The sequence below is a fragment of the Passer domesticus genome, chromosome 17 (genome assembly GCF_036417665.1).
Source record: "Passer domesticus isolate bPasDom1 chromosome 17, bPasDom1.hap1, whole genome shotgun sequence".
Taxonomy (NCBI): domain Eukaryota; kingdom Metazoa; phylum Chordata; class Aves; order Passeriformes; family Passeridae; genus Passer; species Passer domesticus.
In genome coordinates, this window is record NC_087490.1 from 12,801,175 (window position 1) to 12,818,934 (window position 17,760).

Here is a 17,760-nt window from a genome sequence, read left to right on the forward strand (position 1 = left end):
CACTCCAGCCAGCCAACCACAAACTGTTGCTTTTCCAGCATCAGCTTATCCATGAACATCCAATGGCAAAACCAACACAAAAATCTGCTTCTTGCACCTTTCCAGGCCTAATGCACTCACATCCTTTGTCTTAGAGGCAAATAATTGTGCCTGGAAGCAGAGTTTGTATTTTTTTAAGCATCACAAGATCTCGTAGGACAAGGGGCCTATAGTCACTGTCCTTGGTCTGTGAGCTTCTCCCAACTCATCAGAACCAGAAACTTGAATAAGGCAGGAGCTGAAAACAGGGGGGCACAGGGAGCTGCTGCAGCAGGACCTGCCTGCTCCCCTCATGAGCCGTGGGGTTGCTGAGCTGTGGCAGCAGCACGTGTCACAGCAGATGAAAAGTGTCCCTCTCCATCCCAGGGGCAGATCCTTCACCTTTGGAACTGAATGCTTGAAAAGCAAGGAGAAAAAGCAGCCTTGCAACTCACCAGGGGGAGGCTGCCTCTCCCTCTGCTGCCCGGGATGGGATCTGTCAGCAGGCCCTTGGCCAGGAGACTGGGAGCTTCCAAAGGCACCTGGAGCCTGGAAATGAAGAGAATCATGAAAGCAGGAAATTAAAGTGAACAGAATGCTTGTGCTGAGGCAGCAGGCCTTCTTTCCATGTGGGACATGCAGCATATAGGGAACACTTTCCCTATGAGTCTATAGTTGTGTCTGTATTTCCATCCACGATCCCACCCCAAATGCTGAAGACAAAACCTTAGGATGGACACAGTCCACAGCTCTTGTAATACTTCAAAATACAGACTTGTAGCACAACCAGAAAAGGAATCTTTCCCTGCAAAAAGCTTATGAGAAAGACAAACACTGCTCTTGGGATCACATACGAGGGAATGCAGAAGAAATTAAGTTCTCAATATAATGACATTGAGGTTGCAGAGAGCATGAATAGAGGTGAATTGATGTTAAGAGTTTAAATAATTTGCTGGAGGTCACAATGAAGTTTTCTGTCTGCCCTGAGATTAGAAGCCAGGAGCTATTAAAGTCTTTCTTTTGTTCCCAGACTGCCAGACTGGGGAATAAAGCTCCCTGCAGGGAGGAATATTCAAAAACAGAAAAAGAAGAATGAGAAGACTTATTTACTGAGCCCAAGGCCTAGAGTAAGAGCACATATGTACTGTCACCAGTGCTGCTCTGGCCCCCCTGTACCCTCCCTGACCTCCCCTGACTGACAGGAGTACTGACAGCTTCTCAGGAGCCATCTGCTCCAAGCTGAGGCTCAGAGCTTCTGGGGCTCAGCAGAAGGGGACTGGAGGGTGGCTGCACCACCCCAAGTGTGAGAAATAACTTCACCCCTGCCCCTCAGACCTTCTGGGGAGCTGTCCCTGTTGGCAGCTGCTGTTAGATCCTCTGAGAGCTTGACAAAGGCAATAGGAAAACAGGGCTGTTCCTCCCAGCCACTGGAGGAGCACAGAAAATAGGCCACCAAATCCTGACGTGCTCCAGCCTCCCACAGGCGGCCGTGGGAGGCGGAAGACGGTGACACATTTCAGTCTGGTCCTTCACTCCTGCAGGAGCTGTCATCACTTCAGAGCAAACACCTGCAGGATCTCCCCCAGCCTCTGACTGCATCCTGCTCTCCCTCATGCACACAACATGCCAGCCTGTGTGCTCCGTCCTCTCTTCTGGAAAGCTTCCCACCAGTCCCACGGACACCAGGAGAGGCCCCACGGTCACCTGGTGTCCCCAGGGCTCCTGGGGAATGCTCTGCTTTCAGCACGCCCTGGGGACTGAGGGATCCACTCTGAGGCAGTGCTGTGCCACGAGAGGGACACCTGGAACACGGCCCAGGGGGAGGGAGGGGCAGGAAATCCCCTGGACCACTCAATCCCACCTGGACCAGTCAATCCACATGGACCACTCAATCCACATGGACCACTCAATCCACATGGACCAGTCAATCCCACATGGACCAGTCAATCCCACATGGACCACTCAATCCACATGGACCACTCAATCCACATGGACCAGTCAATCCCACATGGACCACTCAATCCACATGGACCACTCAATCCCACCTGGACCACTCAATCCCACCTGGACCACTCAATCTCACATGGACCACTCAATCCACATGGACCACTCAATCCACATGGACCACTCAATCCCACATGGACCACTCAATCCACATGGACCAGTCAATCCCACATGGACCAGTCAATCCACATGGACCAGTCAATCCACATGGACCACTCAATCCCACATGGACCAGTCAATCCACATGGACCAGTCAATCCAACTAGACCAGTCAATCCACATGGACCAGTCAATCCACATGGACCACTCAATCCCACATGGACCAGTCAATCCCACCTGGACCAGTCAATCCCACCTGGACCAGTCAATCCTACATGGACCACTCAATCCACCTGGACCAGTCAATCCTACATGGACCAGTCAATCCTACCTGGACCAGTCAATCCCACCTGGACCAGTCAATCCTACATGGACCAGTCAATCCACCTGGACCAGTCAATCCCACCTGGACCAGTCAATCCTACATGGACCAGTCAATCCACCTGGACCAGTCAATCCTACCTGGACCAGTCAATCCTACATGGACCAGTCAATCCACCTGGACCAGTCAATCCTACCTGGACCAGTCAATCCTACATGGACCAGTCAATCCTACATGGACCACTCAATCCCACATGGACCACTCAATCCACATGGACCACTCAATCCACATGGACCACTCAATCCACATGGACCAGTCAATCCACATGGACCAGCCAATCCCACCTGGACCAGTCAATCCTACTGGTCCAACCAATCCCACTGGACCAGTCAATCCACCTGGACCTGTCTTTACAGTAGCACCAAGAATGTCACAAACAAACCAACAACTATCACAGGGAATAGCACCAGTGTTTCAGTAATGGCTATGTTTGCATGGATTAACAATATTTCTGATGCAGAAAATCTGCATTAACATTAAATCTTTTGGGATAACAACAGGGTTTTTTCTCTATCTGAGCAATTCCTACCCAGCCACCGTGGAGATCTGGCCATTTACTGGGCCCCCAGTAAAAAAAACACTGTCTGTGCTTGGAGCATGTCTATCTTCCTCATAAAAACTTTACCTCAGTTCTTTGGATTATATTTTTTTCTGACAAATGAGGAACAGCTGATTTACAAATACATTGCTCTTTTTACGGCAGAACTTTTTTCCCCATGCTGTAATGATTGAGAACAGAACACCCAAAATCTGTCAAAACAGAATTTCTTTGGAATCGAGCCACAAAGGAGAAAATGAAGTTGCCACTGAAAATTAATTAGTACAAAGCACCAATTGATAGGAGGAATAAATCCTTAGACCTAAAAATACCAGTGCAGTACAAGCTGAGAGGCTATTTTTAGCCCCACTCTTAACAAGAATACCTCAGTATGTTTAATAATAAAAAATTGGATCGCCAGGGCAAGATACTGAAAAAAATTGTTTACAGCAAGCACTTTCAAATCTCAAGAAGTTACCTCAACAGCTTTTAAGTTGTTATTAAGGTTTTGCTGGCTTTTTAGAGAAATGGGCTTGAAACATTTTTCCATTATGTGCTTTCATTATTGGTTATAGCAAGTGAGGTTTCTGTGTAACCAAAAATCGTTACAGCACAGGCAGTTTCTGTGCCTGAGCCCCCAGGAAAGCCAGTTTTCTGGAATGTATGTGTGAAGCATGGATACACAAAAAATTGCTTTTCATGTAAAGAAAAGAATGTATTTTGAAATTAATTCAGAGTTCAATTAAAAATCTTTCATCTTTCTTTTGTAATAAATAGCTCCTTATGACCAAAAGATGGCAAGAATTAAATCTTCTGAGCTTCTTTTAAAAATCTATATCCAGTTCCTAAAAATCTATATCCAATTCTAAACACATTAAACCACTGGAGCCTTGTCCTGGCTTCACCAGAGGGAGGGAAAAGTCTCATCTGCTGAGCCATGAGAGCTTTTAACTTTCTCTCTTTGGGAACTGGATGGAGCTGGGTATACTTTGAAGGTTCTTAACGCATCCTTTTGCAGCAGCTGACAAACCCCAAAGCTGTGCACAGGGAATTCCACCCTTCAGGACTTTGGGTTTGTGTCCACTGAGAAACAGAGTAAAAAATGGAGTGAAAAACATCTCTATCCATCTCTACAGACACACAGGAGCTCTTCCAGCTGGATCCAGGCAGCCAAAGCACATCCCTCAGTGGAGGGACCCCCCAAGCCAGGCTGTTTGTCCCCAGTCCCTGTGCTGGCTATGGGGGAATTCCCTCTCAGCTCCTGGCCAGAGCTGACCCCCTGTCTGCCCCCCTTGAGCACCAAAGGGGGCTCTGCTGCCACAATCTCATCTCCACTCCCTTGGAAGGCTCAGGTGCTATTCAGGGAGGTGCTGGATGGTGCTGCTTCCTGAAAGAGCACTTCAAAAAAACAACAAAGCTTCATGCAGTCTAAATATACAGTGCTCAAGTGGATGTCCAAGTACTGGAGATAAATGGATTTACACTGGCAGGAGGCACAGACATTCATTCAAATACAACATCCCTGTTCATCCACTGCAACCAACGAGCTGAAGGGGACACATGGGTTAATAGAATGCTTTTCCAGAAAGAATTTTTTAACTTCCTCAAGTAAACAGTGTTTACCAACTACTTTAACATGAGGAACACATGTCAGAAAATTCATTTGTATTCAGGAAGATCCATGCATGCTGGAGGCATTCTCTCTAAGAATTATTGAGAATATCAGGCATCTTAGAACTAAAAAAGAAGACACAAATGTGCTGTGAAGGACAGAGAAATGCCAGTTCCCTTCAAAGCAGGAGCCCAGCTGGGTGGAGGTTGCAGGGAAGCGAGGTGACACTGCCTGGGATGTACAGGTGAGGATGGGCTGACACACGGTGATGCTGGGAAGGCACAACCACGAATTCAGCCCCCTCCTGGCTCAGAAATCGTGTGCAGTGCAGTCCTCATCTCTGTGTGCTGGGTATTCACAGCACTTCATTGGGAGTTTGGATATTCTGTGAATTTTTGCCACACTTTCTGTCACATCCCTATGCCAATTGTCCCTCGAAGAACGTGTTATTGTTTCTCTGCCTTGGACTGCTTAGTTAAAATTTCTGTTTTGTCTGACTAAAAAAGAGGGGGAAAACAACACTGGGCACAAATTCCTGAGCAATCAGTTGCCATGAGCTCTGGAACTGAGAGTTTCAAAGACAATTTATTAGGAGATGGGCAAATAGAATTAAATAGTCTGATATTTGCAATAGGCAGCTAAACACAATTTAAATCTGATCCACATCCAGTGCATTCTGGATTTCCTTCTGGCTGCTGTATTTAGATAACAGATATTAGGAGTACCCTCCCATGAAAGCGTATTTTCTTCCCAGCACTGCCCCTTTCAGAGTCAGTGGTTGAACTGGTCAATAAGTTTTGGATTTGAGGACAAATGCAGCTTTTCCTGTTGAGGCTGTGGACATTTTCTGAGGAAGAATTCACTGACCACTTGCAAGAGGGCAAGTGAATGAAGGACAGAGCAGAGCAGGATGGGGTGAAGAGGAGACAGAGGCCACTGGTTGTGAGATTCCTCCCAGCCCCTGAATCACTGCACAGGCACAGGACTGCTGCACCCAACAGGACAAACCCTGGGCTCTGCATTTTCCCCAAACCTCTGCAAACTGCAGCTCCAGGGTGAAGCACTGGGCCATTGCTGACCTGGATTTTGGCTCCAGCAGCTGCCACTGTGTCAGGGGGAATACTGGGAATGTTCTGTGGGAATAATTCAGTGTTCTTCCTGCTGGAGATGCAGCAGCCTCTTGGAAAAGGGATCTCTGTGGAAGAAGGGAGACACAGAGGGAGATGGGATACTTAATAAAAGGTTTGGATGTGCCACTTCTGCTTACCAAAGAAAATGGGACAGAAAAAACCCTTGGCTGCTTGATGAATTGTTCAAATGCTCATTAGCATCAATCAGATTTATTTGAACAGATAATTATCCCCATATTGTGCTTTCATCACTGGAATTGTTTATGTTAAACTGTCAAGCAGCCGTTTTCAAATTTTACTCCTTGATGTGTTGAAGTTCCTTTTACGGCAAGAAAAACAAAGAAGGATTTATTTTTTTTCCGCCCTCAGCTCCTTTTTAACCCTATTTGAAGTCTTCCAGGAGGCTTTTGAGTCTCCGGGAACAGCGAGTGGTTTCCATTTCAGATGTTCTGGATGTGCAGGTCTGTGTCCTGCTTTAACCCCTTCAGTGCACAGGTGAGTGTAAAGGCAAACATTCTATGTGTGAGGACACGAGGTTTGACTTAATTTTGCTCAGAAGGCTGATTTATTATGTTATATATTATATTAAAATGCTACATTAGAACTATGCTAAAAGAACAGAGAGAGAGGAAGGAACAGAAGGCTACAAAGGAATAGAATAGAATAGAATAGAATAGAATAGAATAGAATAGAATAGAATAGAATAACAAAATCCTGTGCCTGCTCACAGCCTTGGCACAGGGGGCTGTGACTGGTCACTAATTGAAAACAATCCACAAGGACCAATGGAAGATGCACCTGTTGCATTCCACAGCAGCACACAGTTATTGTTTACATTTCTGTCCTGAGGCTCTCAGCTCCTCAGGACAGGAAAAATCCCAGGAAAGGATTTTTCATAAAATATCATGGCTACAGGTGAGTGTCCCCAGCACGGAGGGTGCAGCTCACCAGGGACCTTTCCCTCCTTCCAGACCCACCTGGCAGCTGAGAGCCCCTCAGGGCTCAGCAGTGTGTTCAGCAGATCAGCCTCTCTGCACTCACGAGTGATCAGAGCTCCTGTGAGACAGCACACTGCTCTGCCTGAGCAAAACAAGGCAGCCCCTGCCTCCAGGCTGCTCTCCGTGCATTTACCTGCTGCTACAGGAAGAACTTTGCCAATTTATGTGTCCTTTAAATCTTCTGTGGCTGTCAGGCCCCTTTATATTATATTCACAATAAAAGTTGATCTTGCTAACCAATATAAATCTGTTTTCAATGGTAAATGATTGGCTTTTGACAATGTTCGACATTTGATGTTCTTCAAAAATGGAATAATTTGTAACAATTGTTTTTCCCACCCTTTTACCTCCCACAGAAATAAGGAGAAATTCTTTAAAGGCATCTCTCAGGAAGATTTGTAATTATTCCCATAAAGAACCACTGCAGAAAAAACAAACAAAATCAAACAAAACAAAAAACAGAACAAAACCCCCCAAACCTATTAATAATGCCTTGAAAGGTAAATAATTCTAAATAACGTCAAGATTTCCTAGTCTGCCAGTTCTCTAACTGCAGCTGTGTACTGCAGAATTTAACATGGGGCTACGACCAACTGGTAAATGGCAATTTTGATCCCCAATTCTCCATCAATAAGGAGCAGAGAACTCTACCAATGCTCTCACACAATTCTCAGCCTGAGAATTTAAAAGCAACCAGGAAAACAAAATGTTCACCAAACCTTTCCCATCAAGCAAGGAAGGAGAAGCTCCTCGTGGTCCCTGTCTTTTATCCTCACAAAATCCCTATTAAGCATTTTTCAGTAGAAATCTGCAGTTTTGGGTTCAGACTGCCCCGGTTTTGGCCAGCTGGGCAGGTGACTTTCAGCACCCTGGAGCTGTCCAGCAGCCAGCCTTTCCCATCCTGTTTGCCCCTCACCTTCACCAGGAAGGCTTTTATTTTAGAGCAGAAGTAGAAGCCTGTTGAGGAAACACGGAAAGCCACTCCAGCAGTTCATAAAGGAACAATGAAGATTGGCATTATCATTTTGAATCCTCAGCAAGAAAGCCTCAGAGCTCGGGGAGATCTGGCCCCAGCCCACCTGTACTGGCTGGGACAGACACACAAAGGCTGGGCTGCTGCTCGGGCTCAACTCCAGCTCTGCTCAAAGGGCAGCCACAGGAAGTTGTTCTCCTGAGGGGAAATAAATCAGGTGGTTTAACTCTATGGAGCAGAGGAACTTGCTTTATTAACTGTTGGTTTTGAGACTGCACAGGCAAGCCTTGAAAAATGAAGTGAGGATGGCGCCTGTGTTTTGCATTATAATTCAATTTAGAAATACCACACACACACAGGGCTTTATTGCTAATGGATGCACCAAGCAGACCTGACTGCTCTACATCAACAGCAAAACAAAGAGCTGCACATCAGCAGTAGACTCTCATTAGCAGTAATGTTATTGCAAAGCGTGGAGTATCTGTCAGGCAAATGTAACAGCTCTGACATCCACCACAGCTCCATTTCCCTGGCTGGGATGATGTGTTTCAAATTGAGGAACATCTGTTTCGGGCATGTGATGAATCATCTTCAACTATATTTCCTATTTCCTGCTATCCTGTGAGATCAGATAGTGGAAAGAAGTTACATAACACTATGATTGTATTGTTTTTCAGCACTTCTGAAATTTTAGATTTTTTTCTCATCTATGGCTCATTTAATGATTTAAAACAAACAAAAAAAAATTAAAAGAGTCACCTGAAAGAGGATATTTCCATTTCTACACCAGCAAGAAGTTGAAATCAAAATGTTATGGACATCCTTCCTTTCCTTTTGGTAGTGAGTTGGCTGAAGGGGCTCACCTACCCCAAGACAACAATTCTAGAGAGGTCCAAGGCTATTTTTGTCCTCTTCAGCTGATAAATAGTCTCACTGGATGTATTAGAATTGTAGCTGCTTGCAGAGGTGTGGGGGAGTAAGCAAGAAACAGGTAAAGTGTAGGTTTAACTAAACCTGCTGTGAGAGCTTTGGTCATAGAGGAATTTGGCAATGAAAAATAAGACCCTTTGATTGAAATGTAAAATTTCACACATCAAAAAAGGGATTATTATTCAGGCAATGGGACCTGACAGCATATCAGCACAGCACATGTAGAAAATTTAATGTAGCTCTAGTGTGCATGTCTTCTGCATTTCAAATGAAAATCAAGAGCTGTTGAGAAGGATGTTTTAAATGTGCTGGATTGCGAGCAGCAGTATGAACACCTTCATGCATGAGAAAGCACAATTTGCCAGCTCTCAGAAGGGGATCCCTGTGTATTTAGCTCATCCACCTGCTGATACACCACCACTCCTTTCTCTGGAATAGAGAATTTTCTTTACAGAAAAGCTTTTGGTCTGCAGCTTTTGGAATTCACTTTGGTTTCTGGACCCCTGACATTGTCCTGGGTCACACCAGGTGGTTCTGGCTAAGCAGAAATGTCTCTTTCACTCAGCTTCTGGTCCAAACGTGGATCACTGCTTTCCTTAAATTGACTAGGATCTGAAGGAATTAAATCAGGGATTTAATTGGGCTCCTAGGTCACCACTGCATGCAGGAGCTCTGTCCCTGAGCAGTACAGAGCAGACTTGTTTATTCAGCTTCCAAAGCTGAATCCCTCACAGCTGGCCATGAGCTTCCCTCCAAAAGCAAGCTGCCACCTCAGCAGGGCACCAAGAGCAGCACGAGCATCTCCAGCAGCAGCATCTGGTGTCTCTCAGCGCTTTTCTCACCCTGGTAAGTGCTGCAGGTAAAGGAATTAGCACACAGCAATGAACACAGTGTGAAACCCTCGAGTCCTGGCATTGCCACTGCCCCGTCCCCACTCCCACCACAAGCAAACGATGCCATTTGTCTCTTTCTCTGTGCTCCCACAGTTGCCCACATCCAGTGAATTTAGGGTTGGCTTTGCTTTCAGAAGAAGGCTGATTTACATCTTTTTGCCTGCAACCAAACTTGGGCTGCATGAGGACAACCTGGGAACTGTGACATTACCTGTGCAAATCAGCCTGGAGGAGTTAAGGAGGGTTTTGTTCAGTCTGGAGAAGCTCCCTGTCACCCACTCTCACTCTTGGCTACTTCCAAAGCTGCACCTGCAGCCCAGGTGCTCTGAGAATATAAAGAAATATTTTCCTTCAAGGATGCACATCTGAAATGCAGATCTTGGTGATCTGGGCATCAGACGATGCTAGGGAGATCATTCTTCAGTTCCCAGGAAGATCAATGACCTTGGAAAAGTGAGCTCAGTACTTTATTCCTCTCTACTTGCTACAGTATTTTGCTTTATTAAGAGTGTGTAGTACCCCAGCTAATGAGGACCAGCCTGTGTGCATATACATATATATATACATATATATATATATTTATATATATATATATATATGTGGGCAACAACTTTATCTCTTTCTAAATGAGTGTCTCCTGTGACTGAATTCTCAGGGAATGCTGCTCTTGAAATTAATCTTGAATGCTCTAATTAGAATGGTAGTGGTTACAGAATTCTCTAATGGCTACTTTGAAGAAACAATTACTGTCTTTATTATGATAACCCTCCAGATGAGATACTACAGTTGACAAAAGATTATTAAACAAGTTATTATTCAGTCTCTGGCTCACTTAGGCAATAGCTTCTGCATGTAATGATGAAGGCCAACATGCCAGCTCTTAAAAGTGCTCTAATACAGTGCCCAACTTTTAATACTTTTTGGACAGTATGATATTGCAATAGATTGGGGCTTTTTTAGTAAATCAATGGTAATTGTACTATAATTAGATCTTCATAAGACTGTGTAAGGTGTGATTAGCATACAGAATTTTAAACCTTTTATTTCACTTATCTCAGAAATTAGCGTAGGTCAGAATCTAAGACAATGGGCATTATATTCAATCCAATTTGTGTCTCCTTATAGCCAGAGCCATCTGTCAATCAGAAATGAGACTTCAGGATAAACAATGTCAAGTCTTTGATAAAGCCTGAAAAAAAACCATCAGAATGAAAAATGAAATCCTGACTTGTACCACTGACAGCAGCGTTATTTGGGCTAAAGTAATTTTTATTTCTACAACCCTTGGGTTGTATCTGCTTGTAAAATATCTTGGCAAGAAAGGCATTGCAGGAATGCAAAGATGTTATCATAAGACTACCTATAAGCACTTTGCTCAATTATTCTCCCTAGGGGTGGCTGTGTGAATAAGTGAGTAGTCATTGAGATTTTGAATTAGTCTTGTGTATTGTAAGCTCACTGCATAGCTCATATTCCTCTGCTGTGGAGAACACAAAGATCCTTTCTAAAAAGGCAGTGCACCAAGTTTTCTAATCAGATTCTTATACCCTGGTGACTCTGCAGACCATTTTCTGATAGAACTGAGGCATGGGCTGTGGAGCTAAAATAGAACAGGCTATTAAAAATGTTATCTCTGTGGAAGCTTATAATGACAATACTAAAACAATTCCATGATAGAGAAGAACCCGCTTGGAAAAACGGTGCATTAATTTAGAGTCACAGAAAGCTTCCAGAGAGAAAGAGCTCTATAGAAGGAAGGTCTGGTATCAAGGAAAGCAGCTGCATCTCTAATGGCACAATTCAGTACACCAGACAACAGCTTTTTTTAAAAAAATTGTGCAGTAATGACTGAATCACTGGTGATTGTTTTATCTGATCTCAGATTGGCTGTATAATTACACCAGCCATACTTGGGATTCTCTAAACACAAGCATACATATGAGCAAAGTCTAAAAGCAAGCAAGTAATACCAACAAGTGGAAAAAGTGATTTCCTGCATGTTGATGTCCTTCGATGCTCTTTTGTCTCGCTTGTGCCAAGTGCTGTGCTGGCAAATCCCCACCCGTGCTCCCGGGGCTCAGCAGGCTGTGCTGCATTCTCTGCATTTTCCTCTGCCCCTGCAGGGCTGATCTCGTGTCAGCACCAGAGCTGCAGCTCTCTGTGTGCTGCAGGCTGGGCTAAACTGGAAGGGCTCTGCTGATCCCGCTGAGGTGGGATGGCAGCACAAAGGGACAGGGCTTTACCCACAGATGGCTTCAAAGTACTCCGATAAACAATTCTCCAGAGGGATTTCTTTCTCTGCAAATAGCACTGTTTGCCTCTTTCTAGCTGAAGGGACGAGTGAATATATAATAATAAAATAAATACAAAATTAAAATAACAATGCTTTGCCAAAATGGCCCACTGAACATCCACATCCTCGCTATCCTTCCATGCCATCACCCAGCTTTTGGGGAGGTGCTCACATTAATCTTTTATTTTCACCCATGTCTTAGGTACTTTAAAATACGTGGTGAACATGATAGAAAAACTTTTACGAAAAACGTGAAGTACCTTGGACAAAATCAACTCGTGTGCCCAACAATCCTTACCCTACAGCGGTGCTGGACAACCACAGCCCTTGCTGTGGGATTTACTCGAGGAGATCTGCTCAAACCCGCACAGCCACCTTTCCATCAGCATGGGGAACCCTCCCGACGCTGTTGGATGCTGTCCCTCCCCAAGGTCTGTCCTTACAGCGGTGTCAGGGAAGGTGCTCCGTTTCCCGAGCAGGGATTTGGCAGTGCTCCCTGGCACAGCTGGCTGGGAGCAGCTCCTGGGTGACCACGGCACCACCTCAGGGTGCTCAGCCGGGCTCCAGCCACCGCAGGAGCGCTGCTAAAAAGCTCATTAGAAAGTTTCAAATCGCACTCACTCAACAGCAAAATATTGTCCGTTCACTAACGCGAGGAAACAAAGATTGCAGGCCCAGGTGTTAATAGAGAAAATAATGGTTTTCTTTTATACGCGTGTTCACAGCCTAAGCTGCCAGAGTCTATAATTTACATAAATCCAGCTTAGGCTCTCCCAGGGGAACAGCTCCATCGCTCGCAGCACATTCTTTCTGTCTGGGAGCCTTCCCAGCCTGTCAGCTCTGTAAGTGACACATTCTGGGAAGGCTCTGCTGGCTCGGCCCGAGCTGCCTCCCTTCTGCAGCTCTTTGAGGTTTCTGCTGCTTTGATCCCGCACTCAGCCCCGGGAAGGTCCCCGGGAAGGTCCCGGTGCAGCCCGGCCGGAGCCGGCTCATTAGCGCTGCTCCCGTGATGACCCAGCCACTATCACCCGGCTCCTTTGAAGCCACTGATCTGAAGTTATTCTTATCTGTGTCATTGTCTTACATTTCCTCTTTGCTCCTTTAACAACTTGATAGGCTGCTTTGATTTAACTCCGTCCATGCCGGCAGGGAGCAATGCTGAATTGGACTGGAAACACTTACAACAGGAACGAGAAATGTGTTCCTGGTGAGAAAAACGAGTTTTCTTTTTCTCCAACACCTGTTTCGTCTTCCCTCTGTTACAATGAAGTCAGAGAGGTAAGAGGGAGTGCTTAATGATTTCCACTAGGTCTGATCCAGAATAAAACCTTCTGTTTTCTTTTCTCTGCATACAAATACGTCTGGTCAGACTCTGTGGTACCTCCTGAAATATTCTTATAAGGATCTTGAAAGATTCTTTCACTTGAGCCATTGAAAATTCTCCTAAAGCCATAATCAAACAAGTCATCAATGAGTACATTTCCTCCAAGCATCCCAAGAGCTCTGTGAAATCAGGATCAGGGCTTTACCGAATCCTTCCCTCGGATGCAGTTGTGAATATTGAGAGCAGTCCTTCCCTTCCCACATCAAAGTTCAGGCGGGGCCAGAGAACACCCGTTCAGAAAGAACAAACATCACGGTCGAGTTTTAAAACACCTGAACTGCCTTCTTTCCCTCCTTAAAATCAACCAGATTCACTCAACAAGTCCAGGGAAGAAAGTCCAAAGAAAGTGCTCCGGCACCCTGGAAACACCAACCACAATCTAAGCGAGTACAGCAATTTGCAGTTGCCTCTAGGTGTGAAGAGGCATTAGTGGGTCTCTAACAAAATAAGCCAATTTTGTCTCTGCTGCTTCTCTAGACAATGTCATTACAAGAAACGTAAGTTTTTTCCACATATTTGGGCTGATTGAAATTAAAAACGAGCCGGATGGTTTGTAAATATTTTGAAAGTGTAGGTTACTGGTGTAAAAAAGTGCAAAAGTCACAGGTAGGCTCTGCTCCAATCTAATGAAGTTTGAGACAGGAGATTGGAAGTTTTGGAATGAGCTGCTCATGAAAAATAATTTCACAAAGTCAATCATTCATTCTCCCACAGGGGAAATTCACTTGTGGTTTGGGGAAAAGTACAAGAGAGCTAAATCTTTCCTGCCCTGAGACTAAAGTTATTACTCAAACAATGAAATATAAATGAAAAAAGGTATCCAGTCATCCTTACCAATTGCCCATTTTCAGGTTTTCTTATGAGATCTACTCAGTATATTTCAGTTAGAGGTTTAAGTATTTCTGATATCCTGGTTAGCTTTGCCTTTTACAAGTTACTGTGAGGTTTTTGGTTATGGGACTCAGGATTTTATTAAGTATTTGCAATTTTTTTTGCCAGTGCCTTCAGCAAAGCCAGGACCAGCCCCCTTTCTGGAAGTTTTATATAGCCTTTTATGCCTCTATTTTATTGCACATCAAGGCTCATTGATTTTTTTGTCGCTACCACAGTGGAAAATGAATTATTCACTAATTATTATTCAAGTGGGTGTGACTATGTAGCACCACGATGTTAAAGCACTCCATCAAGTGTGGAGCATGGCACGAACTGATTAAACACGTCCCTTCTTTGATAAATGTGTCCTTCCCTGTCCATCAGGCTGGGGCAGGAGGCTGAGTGAGTGACAAATTCCTGTCATCCCCACGGAGGTTAGCCAGGAAGGAAATGGCTTTCTGATCTCACTAATTTACTTTTCACTCCACTTTTGGTCTAACAAAGCATCTCAGGTCTGACATGTCTCCTGCCCTCTGTGGATTGAGCACATTAGTTATGCAACAACTCTGAAACCTCCTGAGTGCTTGAGTTCAGCCTTCAGCACCCCTGGGTTTGGGTAAAGATGACAGAACATGGACTTGCTATGGGAATAACTCCAGCAGAACGTCTCTCTTACAGACATGGCATCAGGAAAAGACAAAAAAAAAAAAAGGTAATGTATTCCACAGGCTAAGGAAAAGGAAATCCCCAGGATTTTAAACAGAGATCTACCCGAGGTGTATAAAAACTCCTAGCCAGTCCTGGGCCACATACTGCTCCAAAACTACTCTGCAAGGTTCTGTTTTCTCCAAAACAGTTTTTCTAGGCTTCTTCTTCCTATACCCAACTGATAACTCCTCAGCTGGGCTTCCATCTAATGCAGCATCTTTGTCCTGAGGTTGTACCAGAAATCCATGCGGGATTAGCAAATCACAGAGCAAACTTTCTTAGAGTATGCAGCCAAAATATGTCATTTCAGCAGCCCCCAAATGACTTCTGCAGTGTTCTCCCCCTGTTTGGGGACAGGTGTGAACTCCTTTTTAGGACTACTTTCCAGTTCCAGGTAATACCTACAGATAGCTTTGCATTAATGGTATGTAAATACATTCCTGGGTCCAGCAGCTGATATAAACCAACATTTTTCCACAGATTTCTGTGGTCCATGACTGGAAAGGAAGAGGGCTAGAAGAGCTGAAATGTGACATGCAGTTATTTTGCTTGAGACACTGGAAGAATTGACTTAACTGTTGTCATGGTGGTGGTTATATAAGGCCCTGAGGACAGAAAATAGAACACAAGACATACAAGCATTTCTAAAGTGCAAACATTTAAATAGCAGCTTCTGTTTGGTTTGTAGGGTTTTCTCACCTCCTCACTTCAGTTACAGCTCTCCCACATTTAATTAGCTCCCTCCAAATGGATACCAGATCACGTCATGCTTAATGCAGGGTCTCTATCAGATGTTCTACCTCTAGCTCTGCCTGCAGCAAATATCTACTTCTTTTAATTATGGATAGCACTGCTGCAGTGATAGAAGAATGTCGAGTCCCTGGGAAACAGGGATTTTCATCATTCAGGATAGAATTTTAAACACAGTATCCAAACTCAGAGTTTTAAATGTCTGAAAGGCTTCAGTGAAACGCCGATGGGAGTAAAATAATATTTGCAGCTTCCAAGGACCATCTCCGATGGTTTCTCCGATGTGTTAGTGGCTCGGGCAATTTAATTTACATACAAAAGCACAAAGTGGAAAGCAGTTTCTTTGAACACCTGTAGTACTTTCTCTGGATATTGCAAGTGCTTCCAGTGAAGATATACGAGGAATGTACCAGCCAGAGTTCATTAACTTCTTCTACTAAATACCAAATAATCGTGTTTAACTTGAAGGGGTTCATGTTCAAAGAGATCCTACTTTTATCTTCACAGTCTCTAAAGAAGGCTGTGGGAGAAAGGCTCAAGCAAGGTACTTTCCTTTTCTTTAACTTGAAGGACACACATCTGAAACCTTCCAGACAAAGCTCTTCGCCTCCTTTCCTTCTTCTAGAGAAAGAATATGTGTATTTCATCACACTTTCCTCTTAAACTCTGTCACGCCTACCAGGAGATGTCTGTACTCCCTCAAAATGTGGTCTATTAACTAAAAGATACAGGCTGTAGCTGATTTCATTACAAAAACCCTCAAAAAATGAAATAAACCCTAGTTTATTGCAATTCTAAGTGTGAACTGATACCCAAGCAGTTCACACTTAGAATTGCACGCCCAGGGTTCTGCACATGAGTTCATCTTTGTGGAGACGCCAGAGCTACTTCCATCCATGACCTGTGCAGGAAATTTGTCAGATGTTTTACTCAAAGAACGAACCAGAAATTTTGAGAGATTGCTGGAAGCACCTCCCAGACTGCTGTGGGCAGCTCTGGCTGACCAGGACGGTCCTACGGGGGCACAGTGGGCACCAAAAACTGAATTTGCTGCAGGGGGAATAATTCTAGCCTGGGGATCAGAATTTGGATGCACGTAAGTATCTTGGTGGTGATAAACTCGGTTCTCAAACTCCTCTCACTGACTGCTGCATTACACCTGCAACAGGAGTGGGTGCAGGAACCAAGTGAATTTTTCAATTTGACCTGTTGTTTTCAATTCCATTAAAAGAAATTTTGAAACAGTGTGAGTCCACACTTTTTGTTTGATCTTTTAACATATTCATATTTGCAAGTAGCCGAACTAATTTCAAGAAAAATTAATTGAGTAAAGCCTTAAATCTCATGCACACGCCTGAAGATTTTAAAAGCTGGGCCTAGAAAATGGTATTGGTCTATTAATAAATATCAAGGACATTTTTTGCCAGCTCTGTTAAATGCTTCCATCAGCTGAAAATGTATTATTTTGCAGTTAGAAGGGTGTTAACCTTTTAGTTGTGTGGGAACAATAATAAATCCATCCTCTTCTAACATGGTTTATCAGGTAATGATGATACTTTATTAAATAACAATGAGCTCTTTATTCAACAATACATAAAACATAACTAGAATTTTGTTTAATGACTCATAACAGTAATTCCTTATTTTGCTGCTTTTTTTTCTTTTTTTTTTTGTTGTTTTTGCAATTCCCTGACCTATTGTCCCTGGTATCCATAAGATACTTATGTGTAATCCTTAAGAAATGAGATTTATCATCATGCCTTTGAAGCACAAAGGATCACCAGTGTCTTTCCTGATGGCTCAGATGTATTTTGTAAGGCAGTGCACCATTTTGAAGTGTTCCTTTTCTCGTCCCTCCAATGTCACTGCTCTCTGCACAATGATTTACCAGGGCTCCCATCTGTGCACAGCTGTAGGATTGGAGAAGGCAGGAGAGATCCTTGAACTGGTACTGTCAGTGCTTGCCTGAGCTGTTGTGAGTCCTCAATGTGGGAACTAAATAAATCTGTGCTCTGACACCTCAGACATTAGCCACATCTCTGGCAATTAATGACCTTTTTAAAAGGTGATTTCTGTATTAGAAAATTAAATGTCTTTTCTAGAGTGACCAGAAATTTCATGTAATACTAGAGCTGAGATATCTCTAAAGCATTTCTAAGTGCAAAAGCACTTCCA